Source organism: Calidris pugnax, unplaced genomic scaffold (assembly GCF_001431845.1).
Source record: "Calidris pugnax isolate Ruff unplaced genomic scaffold, ASM143184v1 scaffold371, whole genome shotgun sequence".
Classification (NCBI taxonomy): domain Eukaryota; kingdom Metazoa; phylum Chordata; class Aves; order Charadriiformes; family Scolopacidae; genus Calidris; species Calidris pugnax.
The window spans coordinates 1,208,294-1,218,237 of NW_015091373.1; positions in this window are offsets into that span (position 1 = coordinate 1,208,294).

Below are 9,944 nucleotides of genomic sequence, written 5' to 3' on the forward strand. Positions count from 1 at the left end.
ACTCAAAAGCTCCAAGTCCCTCAGCCTTTCCTCCCAAGAGAGATGCTCCAGGCCCCTCAGCATCCATGTAGTCCTTTGCTGGACCCTCTCCAGCAGTTCCCTGTCCTTCTGGAACTGGGGAGCCCAGAACTGGTCCCAGTGCTCCAGCTGGGGCCTCCCCAGGGCAGAGCAGAGGGGCAGGATGACCTCCCTCCACCTGCTGCTCACACTCTTCCTCATGCCCCCCAGGATGCCACTGGCCTTCTTGGCCACCAGGGCACATTGTCAGCTCCTGGGCATCCTGTTGTCCACCAGGACTCCCAGGTCTTTCTCCTCAGAGCTGCTCTCCAGCAGGTCACCCCCAACCTGTCCTGGTGCAGGGGGTTCTTCCTCCCCAGGTGCAGCACCCTACACTTGCCTTTGTTGAACCTCATGAGGTTCTTCTCTGCCCAGCTCTCCAGCCTGTCCAGGTCTCTCTGGATGGCAGCACAGCCCTCCATCGAAATACAGGAACAAACCTTGGCTGCTTCCAGAAAGATCCAAGGGCATCCTGCAAGGCTTATAAGCCATGAAAGCGAGGGAGAGACCTGCACATCGCCTCATCTTGAGCCCCTTTGTGCTCATGAAGGCAGATTTGGGGGTGCCAAGGGGTCCCCAGTGCTTCCGGAGATGAGTTGCCCCATCCCGAGAAGGTGGTTTGAAAAAAGGGGGGGTCAATCCTCCCCACCCTTGAGTGGCTCCTTGGGTCTTGCACCGACACCTTCGGGCAGGACTGAACACAGGCAACAGGCCCCGAAATAGCCAACAAAACATTTTTGTCAGAAAACACCCTTTTTGATCAAATTTGCTATTTTTTACAGGGCGGGGCTGTGTGTGTGTGTGGTGGGAGCTTTTCCCCACGGCACAAAGCTCTTGCTCTTCCCAGTCCAGGGGGAACTGGGGGTGTAAATACCCAGGGTTTATCAAAAGGCACTTTCTGGACAGGAGCAATAATCGTATTTCTATCGCGTCTCCCGTTGGGTCGGGGGGTGTTTTCTCCCTGGTGGGCGATGAGGGAGATGGAGGAAGAGAGAGAAGAGGAAAGAAAGAGAAAATCCTTCACCCGGAATCATTCATGGGAAGGACGTGGAGTTTTTCTCTCCCTTCTTTCTTAATTTTGGTGAAGGAGGAGGCTGGAAACTGAAGTTTGGTTCCTCCCTGAGCCTCGGTCGAAGCATCTTCCAGCATCAGATCTTGTTTTCCCCACAGAATCGCTCCCTGCAGCCAGAAAATATTCTTTGTAGGGCCAAAAAATCGTAAAATAATCCTAAAATAATGATAAAACAATAGTTAAAGAGTAGCAGAAGAATAAAGCACGGGTTTATCTGCTATTTCTTGATTTTTTTGAGGTGTGGCCTCAACTCAGGAGAGGGAAGTGTGAGATAACAGGGGGCATTTAACCCCCTATTTTGGCTGTATTTTATGGTCGAAGGGTGTCTGGGACAGCACTTTTCCAGCAAACCCGTGCAAAAATAGCACCTGAGTCGTTCCAAGCCTTTGCACTCGCGTGTGCACACGCACACACAATACAGACCCCCCCCCCGGCCCCCGAGGGGTGTCCCCAGGCTTCCGGGTGTTTATTTTACAACCCGACCCCTCTCAAACTTTGAAGCAGATTTAAAGAACGGCACCAAAATTCTATGCCCGGTATAAATCTTTAATTAAGGGGGGATGTTTTTCCCCCCTCCTGCCCTGCTGGGCACAATCAGAGCGGGAATCAAAAGAAAAGGGAGTAAATTATTCATCGGGAAGCGATTTCTGCTTCCCCTACAAGGGAGACCGAGAGGCAGCGAGTCCGGGGGGCGAGCAGTTGCCTCGGGGCTGTTAATATTCCCTCCGAGGGGTTGAGTGCCCAGGGAGGGGTAAAACCCCCATAATTTTACCCCCTCTCCTCCTTCTGCTCTCCCATGGGTGTGCTGGGAGGACTGGGATGATGGTGGGAACAGGGTGGTCCATCTCCCGGGGGACCTGGGTGCTGATCCATCTCCCACCGGAGTCCCTGGGAAGATGCTCCGGCTCCATCCCCACCCAAAAATACCTTTTTCAGATTTAAACACCCCCCCTCCGTACTGGGAACCATCTCCCCTGAGACAAACCCAGGCGTCTCATCACCTCTTTCCATCCCTCCCTCATCCCTGGAGCGTCCAACCCACCTACTCATGCTATTTATACCCAAAAAATAATAATAATAATCATATAAAATAGCACTTTTAATCTCCAGCTGCCACCAAAGCCCCCCCAGTGTGGGGCTTGGCTCCTGTTTTGCTGTGAAGGTGCCACGGAGGCGTCAGGAGGATCCAAACATTTAGGCAGAGTTGCCAAAGATGCTCGGAATATAGGGCACAGCCTGCTTTTGGAGGGGGAAATAATAATATTATTATTATTGTTGTTGTTGATATTATTATTATTATTATTGTCGCCAGCATCGCTGTTATTATCTGTGGAATACTCGGACCTATATATCGATAACCGTCTGATGCGGCGCATTGTTCTCGGTCCTTGGTGGAAGCAAACCCTTTTTTTTTTTTCTTCTTTTTTATTTTTTTTTTCTTTTTTTTTTTTTACTTTTTTTTTTTTCTTTCCCAGGGCAACGCCCCGCCCTTGGTGGAAACAAACCCTTTTTTTTTTTTCTTCTTTTTTATTTTTTTTTTTTTTTTTTTTTTTCCTATATTTTATTTCATTCCAGAGTCACGCTCCACGGCACAAACTGTAAAAATACATTTTAAAGGGGCAAAAAAACAGACAGGTCGAGACCCCTCTGTTAACAATCCTCCACCCCATCCTTGAAATCTAAAGTAGTGAAGGATTTTGCAGAAAATAATGGATCATTTTCCCATTTACCCGCGATTCAAGGATTAATAACTAATCCCATCAAAGGACATCTGCTTAGATTGTTCCTTGTCAGTGAAAGTAAATAGAGCCTTTTAGTCTTTAGACCTAAACTCCTCTGAGGTTATTATGCCCAGGGAACCTCCTACAAGTGCTCGCTTTCTCTTTCGCTCCTGCTGTGCCCAACCCTGGAGGGAGAAAGCAAACTTTGCTGGTCCCTGGACATAAAGGTTATTTTACCAGAATGGAGGAGACTTTTATGAGGGGCCGGGGAAGCTGAGACCCTCACCCTCCCCTGAGGCGGGGGGGCTGCAGCCCCACCAAGCCCTTTCACTTCCATTGTCCTCCCTCTATGGAAGGTTCCCCCCCTCCTTTTCAGGTGGGGGATGCGTCTCCTTCGTTCCACCCCACCCTAAAAAGCTTCTCCCCAATTTACGGGGTGCTTCTGATCAGCTCTTTTGGGGGATAAATGGGAAAAAGGAGCAATTGGTGAGGGATGCTGCTTCTTCTTCTTCTCTCCCCCCTCATCCCACCCTAAAAAGCTTCTCCCCAATTTACGGGGTGCTTCTGATCAGCTCTTTTGGGGGATAAATGGGAAAAAGGAGCAATTGGTGAGGGATGCTGCTTCTTCTTCTTCTCTCCCCCCTCATCCCACCCTAAAAAGCTTCTCCCCAATGTATTGAGAGCTTCTGATCACCTCTTTTGGGGGATAAATGGGAAAAAGGAGCAATTGGTGAGGGATGCTGTTCTTTCTTCTCTTCCCCGCCCATCCCACCCTAAAAAGCTTCTCCCCCATTTATTGAGAGCTTCTGATCACCTCTTTTGGGGGATAAATGGGAAAAAGGAGAAATTGGTGAGGGATGCTTCTCCTTCTCCTCTCCCCCCCATCCCACCCTAAAAAGCTTCTCCCCAATTTATTGAGAGCTTCTGATCACCTCTTTTGGGGGATAAATGGGAAAAAGGAGAAATCGGTGACGGATGCTGCTTCTTCTTCTCTCCCCCCGCCATCCCACCCTAAAAAGCTTCTCCCCAATTTATTGAGAGCTTCAGATCAGCTCTTCTGGGGGATAAATGGGGAAAAGGAGAAATTGGTGAGGGATGCTTCTCCTTTGCTCCTCCCATCCCACCCTAAAAAGCTTCTCCCCAATTTACAGGGTGCTTCAGATCAGCTTTTTGGGGGGATAAATGGAGAAAAAAAGGAGAAATTGGTTGGGTCTGGGGCCAAAAATCACAGGAAAAGTCTTTATGTGGGGAGGGATGGATGGGGCTGGGGGCGAGCCATCGGTGGAGATCCAGCACCACGGCCTTGGGCGGTAACAGTGACACGGGGGTCCTGAGGGCAAAACACCTGCAAAATAAAATAATCACAGAATCCCATGGGGTTGGAAGGGACCTCTGGAGACCATCTCGTCCAACCCCCCCTGCCAAAGTAGGCCCCCCCAGAGCAGGACCCACAGGAACCACTTGGTAATAATGGACGGGTTGTCCTTGTACGACTTGGTTTTTCAACACTAGGGCTCCCCACGCTTCACAAAAAGCTGCTTTTTTGGGAGATGGAGACTTGCCCAAAGGAGCTCTGGCCAGGAGGGGGTCAACCAAAATGTGAGACAATCACCCCAAATGAGAGGAGCGATCTCTCTCCCCCTGCCCAGGAGTTACTCTCCATAAAAACCAAGGAACGGGCCTTCCCAGGGCAGAAGAACCCACCTAGAGGAGATGTCCCATGGCGGGAGGACCCACTGAAGGTCACAGCAGTCTCCTCGTGGTGGGGTGGAACCACCAGGCCATTGGAGGCCGCACGCTGTGAGCATTTCAGAACATCTAAAATCAGGCTTTTTAGGGGGTATTTTTGGGGGTTGCTTTTTTTTTTCACTTCCAGAGTGGGGCTGAGTGTCTCAACCGTGCACACCAGCTGTGGAATTTTCTTCTCTCCCCTTGGACAAGAAGCTTCCTCAGGGATAAGAGACAAAAAAGAAACCCTGCTCCACCCTCTCCCCATCGCGCGCGAAATACAGGAATAATTACAAACGGGGGCCCCAAAACCCCCACCCTGCTCTGGGCTATTGAGGGGAATCTTTGGAAATCCCAATGGAAACCAGCCCCGTTGACCTTTTGCTGGGTGGGGAAGCTGGTCCTGCCCTCCTCGCCCTCCGGATCCGATGCTTCCGTGGCCGAGACCGGGCTCCCAGCTCCAGCGACGGGAACGATTGCGGGCAAAGCCAGTGGGAATTCCAAAAGGAGCAATAGGGAATTCAACGCCAGCAATTTCCCTTAAAGGTGCACGCTGGGAATGTTTAAATATCACAGAATCACAGAATCCCAGAATCACAGAATCTTAGTGGTTGGAAGGGACCTCCGAGATCATCGAGTCCAACCACATTAAAAAAAAAAACAAAAAAAACCCAAAAAAACCAAAAACCAAACAAAAAAAAAACCCACAACACAAAAACACCAAACAAAAAAAAAAAAAACCAAAACAACAAACCCAAAAACACCACCCACCAACTAAACCCCACACCCCCAACCCCACATACAACACAAACCAATAATCTTGGGCACTAGAGCATGCCCTGAAGAGCCATGTCTACCCGTTTCTTAAATATCCTTGTTATCCCCTTCAATACCTCGAGAAGGTTTTTGGGGGTTTGTTTTGGTTATTTTTTGTGGTTTTTTTTTAATTTAACGAGCCGGGCTGTAATCAAGCCGCGTCCGTGCCAGGCACCTCTTAGGAACAAACGCCGTTCTTCCAAAAGAGCTGTCCCCATCCCATCCAAAGCCCTTTGAAGCAGAAGAAAAGGCACCTGCTGGACCCAGCGCGTCGGGCAGCTGTGCGAGCCGGGGGTGGGTGCTGGGGGGGGGGACAAACACACACTTTTTACCCAATTTCACCCAGACAAAACACAGCTCCCCCCACCACCACCCCCAGGAGGGAATTTTTGTGTTTGGTTTAGGTTTGGGGTTGTTTCTGTTCATTTTTTTTACTGGTTTTATATTATTATTTTTTTGCTAACAGATCGGGGATGAGCTAAAAGAGAGGATAATCCCTCCCCACACTCCATCTCAGCCCAAAACGCTCCTATATAAAATGAATTTTGTTTTTTTCCTTTTTTTTTTTCCAGCTCCCCCTTTCCCTCCTCTCAATCTCCCCGGGCGCCTTTGAAGGCATCGAAAGGCTGTTTGGCCTTTTTGGGTCAACTATTAAAAATCTCCGCCCGAGGAAAGAAATATTTCCTGGGGGAGGAAAAGATGAGGTTTTCCAACCCAGGAGCTGGCTCAGGATTTGTCTCCCAGCCCCTGGAAGTGGGTGCCTTGGTTGAGGATGGAGCAGGGGATGCCCAGCGGTTGCCCGGGGACGGCTCCGGGAGCTGCCACCCTCCTTCAACCCCCAACCCCTTGCTTCAAAATGGGGCTTTTGTTGCCATTTTCTTTGTCTGGGGGATGGCAAAGGGGTGGCACCGGGTGGCCCAGGCGGCAGCGGAGATGCCCGGCGCCTGCAGGAGAGCTTGGTGCCCGGAGACGATGCTTTTTTAGTGCTGAGACAAAGAGAGGTTGATTCAGAAATCACCCAGATCCCCTTCCCCCAAATCTCCGAGGTGCTAACTCGACACCCCCACCCCAAATTTTGAACGTGATGGGGTGCCACCAGGAGAATGCCAAACAAAACCCCCCCAATGTCTGAACATCCCCACTTTTAGAGGCGGCGGTGGCCGTGATTTATAGAAAATAAGGCCAGGTTGGTCTAGAATCCAAAATATGTGTTTGTGCACATCGTGGTGCTAATACTTAAAAAAAAAGCCCCAAATCTTCTTTGAACTGTGTGTGGCAGAGCTCAAACCTTGCCCGAGTGGAGCTTCTCCGAGATGTCAGGCCGAAAAAAAAAAAAAAATAATAAAAATGAGAGAATTTCCCTTAAAAATCCCACCGGGGAAGATGTGTGTTGGTCCACGCCAGGGCCCCCCCACACCCCACAAAGCCTCGGAGGTGCTCGCTGGGGTCCAGCACCCACCCGTGAGTGAAGGCAGCACCCGGTTCTTTGCCCAGGGAGGGGGAAAGCTTTGGGCAGAGCAATTTGGGGTGGGGGTTTTGGGTGTTTTGCCCCTCCGCACGCCTTGGGGCACGGAGAGCATCTCCCTGTGGGGGTGTCCTACGTGGGGGGAGCACCCGGAGCCCCTGGGGTGGATGGAGCCTGCACGCGTGCAGCTGTATGGAAATCACGCAGCTGGCGTGTGCCACACGCGTGGAGCACGCAGCCCGCATGCTAACACGCTTGTGGTGAGTACGTGTGTTGGGCACGCACCGATAAGGGTCATGTGCACACACACACACCCCCCACCAAGGGTGTCTGGGCAACTTTGGGGGTGCTGCTGGTGAATCAGCCCCCCCCCCCTTTCCTGCAGGGACCCCCCCTCTTTGCAGGGGCCTCTCCTGGGTCTGATCTGGGCTGGGGGCCCTGTGTGGGGAAGGGGTTGGGCTGCAGGACCTTGTAAAGACTCCCCAAAATAAAATCCGGGGGGGGACACACGCTGCACACCAGCCACTGGGTGAGGAAGGGGCTGGGGGTCTCGGGGGGGGCAGAACCCGCACCCCACAGGGCTGCAGGATATTGCAAAAACCCCTCGAAATAAAATCGGGCGGGGGGGGCACACACTTCACCCCGGTCCCTGGGTGGGGTGCCCAGGGTGGGGGGCACACCTCACCCCCCCCGCATAACGTGTGCCTTGTGCCCTGCAAACCTTTTTTGGGCGGAATTAGAGGTTTGTGTTGGGTTTTGAGAGGGGGGGGGGGGGTTGGAGGATTTAATTTTTTTTGCATTATTTCAACAAGTATTTTTTTTAATCTGTGCGGGGGCTGCGCGGCTCCGTGCGGGGGTGGGGGTCCGATGCGCGCAACTACCGCGGGGCTGGGCGGCCCCCCTGCCCGCCTGCCTCCCCCGGGACAGCGAGCGCCGAAAATCCCGGTTTTCCGGGGTGAAAATCCCCCTGGATCATCCGAGATTAACTCCCACCCCCTCGCCGCCACCCGGAATTCGCCTTCCCTCATGAGCTTGCTTAATAAAAATAAGTTTAAAAAGCCTGTTTTCCCCTTAAATAACGCCCCCTTAACTGCCCTCGCGGCAAATGACTGACGCTGGAAAAAAGAAATAAATTCATATTTATTTATGAGCCGGGTACAAAACTCCTGGGCTGCCTTCAAACGGAGGAGCCAGCATTTCCCCCCTGATTTCAGAGGTAATTCCGAAAAAAAAAATTGGGATGACCTGATGGCTCCAATCCCTCCTCTTCAAAGTTCCAGCTGAGAAAAAATAAAGCACGGCTTTGCGAGGCTCCCAAAAAAATAAATAAATGAAGGTGTGGGCGCCCAGCGCGGAGCCGAGAGGCACCCGAGCCTCCTCTGAAGGCAAAAGTCGCCAATTTCTTTAATTCCTACTTTGGGGTAAAGCGGGAAAAAGAAAATAATCCACTTTTTAAAGCATAACCTGGTGGGCGAAGCCGCCGTCCTCACTCTCGGGTCCGGAATGAGGATTTCTTTAATTTTATTTTATTTTTTTTTTTGCGGGGAAAACGCTTCATCTCGTTGGTCTTGCGGATTTGCCAAGAGAGGGAGAAGCGAAAGAGATTTTTTTTAATATTTATTATTTTTTTTTTTTCTTTTCCAAACGGTGTTCTCCGCGTTCCGAAACTCACGGGAGATTTTTGTAGAAACCAGCGGCGCGATTCCCCAAATCTAAAGAATAACCAAATCAAAATATAAAATGAGACGGAGAGGGGGTGACAGATCCCTCAGCCCCTCGCCCTTCGGGCTGTTTGTCGTTTCTGGCCATTCAGAGTAAATAAATGAATGAAAATAACAATAATAAAGAAGAAGAAATCCCCGTAGCTGAGGAATTAATGAGGGATGGGGCAGAGGAATGCGGGGAGCAGCGACCCGCACGGCGCTGGGAAAAGCGGCTCAGTCGCCGAGCTGCGAATTGAACCGCTGAAAAAGGGCTTTTCCCAATTAAAAAAAAAAAAAAGAAAGAAAGAAAGGAAAGAAACCCCCTAAATCCCTGCAATTACCTCTTTCTCCACCTCTCTTGCGCTTGCCTGCGGCTGGAGGAGCTGGAATAACCCGGGCGCACGGTACCGGCCGCGTTTGCCACGTCCCCAGGAGCTTTTGGGGAGGTTTTGCTCCCTTTGGGTCTTTTAAAAATAATATTTTTTTTATTCAACCCGATCCCCAAACCACGCTGTGCGGAAGGAATCGATTCCTGATTTCATTTCTTTGTCGTTCTTTCGGGGTTTGGGGAGCTGGCGGAATAGAGAAAATATTATTCATTGGGGAGGGGGAAGAAAATAATAATTAAAAAAAAACCAAAATAAATCCAAAATAGGGAAGAAAATTGGAGAACAACTTGAAATGGACATTTCTCTGATAAGCCGTGATTAGCGTTTGTGGAGGAAAAGAGAAGGAAAAGAAAGTCGTTTCTCAAACAGAGGAGGGGGAAATCACGGAGCCGGGGAGAACTTCATAAAACACCGCGGTGGGGGACGCTGCCGATGTCCCCCCCCCGCCTCCGACCGGCACCGGGGGGGGTGAAATCTGCTCCTTGCGGGGACACCCCCAGCTTTGATCAGCGTTCGGTAAATGCCAGGGGGACTCTGCTCCTAATCTGTGCCCATTAAACAAATAATAATAATAATAATAATAATAATATAAAAAACACCACACCGACGGTGCTTATAAAATCGCAGGAAATCGAGGGTGTGCGCCGAAAAATCGCCGGTTTATGGTCTTTTTATTAAAAAAATCAAATATAAACCATGGGTTTAACCTTTAAAATACTCCCCGCAGCGTGTGTGCGGGTCCCGGGGCGGGGGCCGGTGCCCGGTACCCGGCGTTTCCCGGAATTCCCGGGTTATTTCCCAGGCTCCAGCCCTCAGCGATGCCCGGGGGCACCGCCTGGGGTTGTTGGGTTGGTTTTTTTTGGGGGGGGGGAGCTCTTCGGGAAGCGAAGGGGCTCGGCTGGGCTCGCCGTGAGTTTATTTCAAAAGGAGGGAATTTTTATTTTTATTTTTATTAAGGAGCAGCCACTCGCGCGTTTGCGCCTCCCCCCCCCC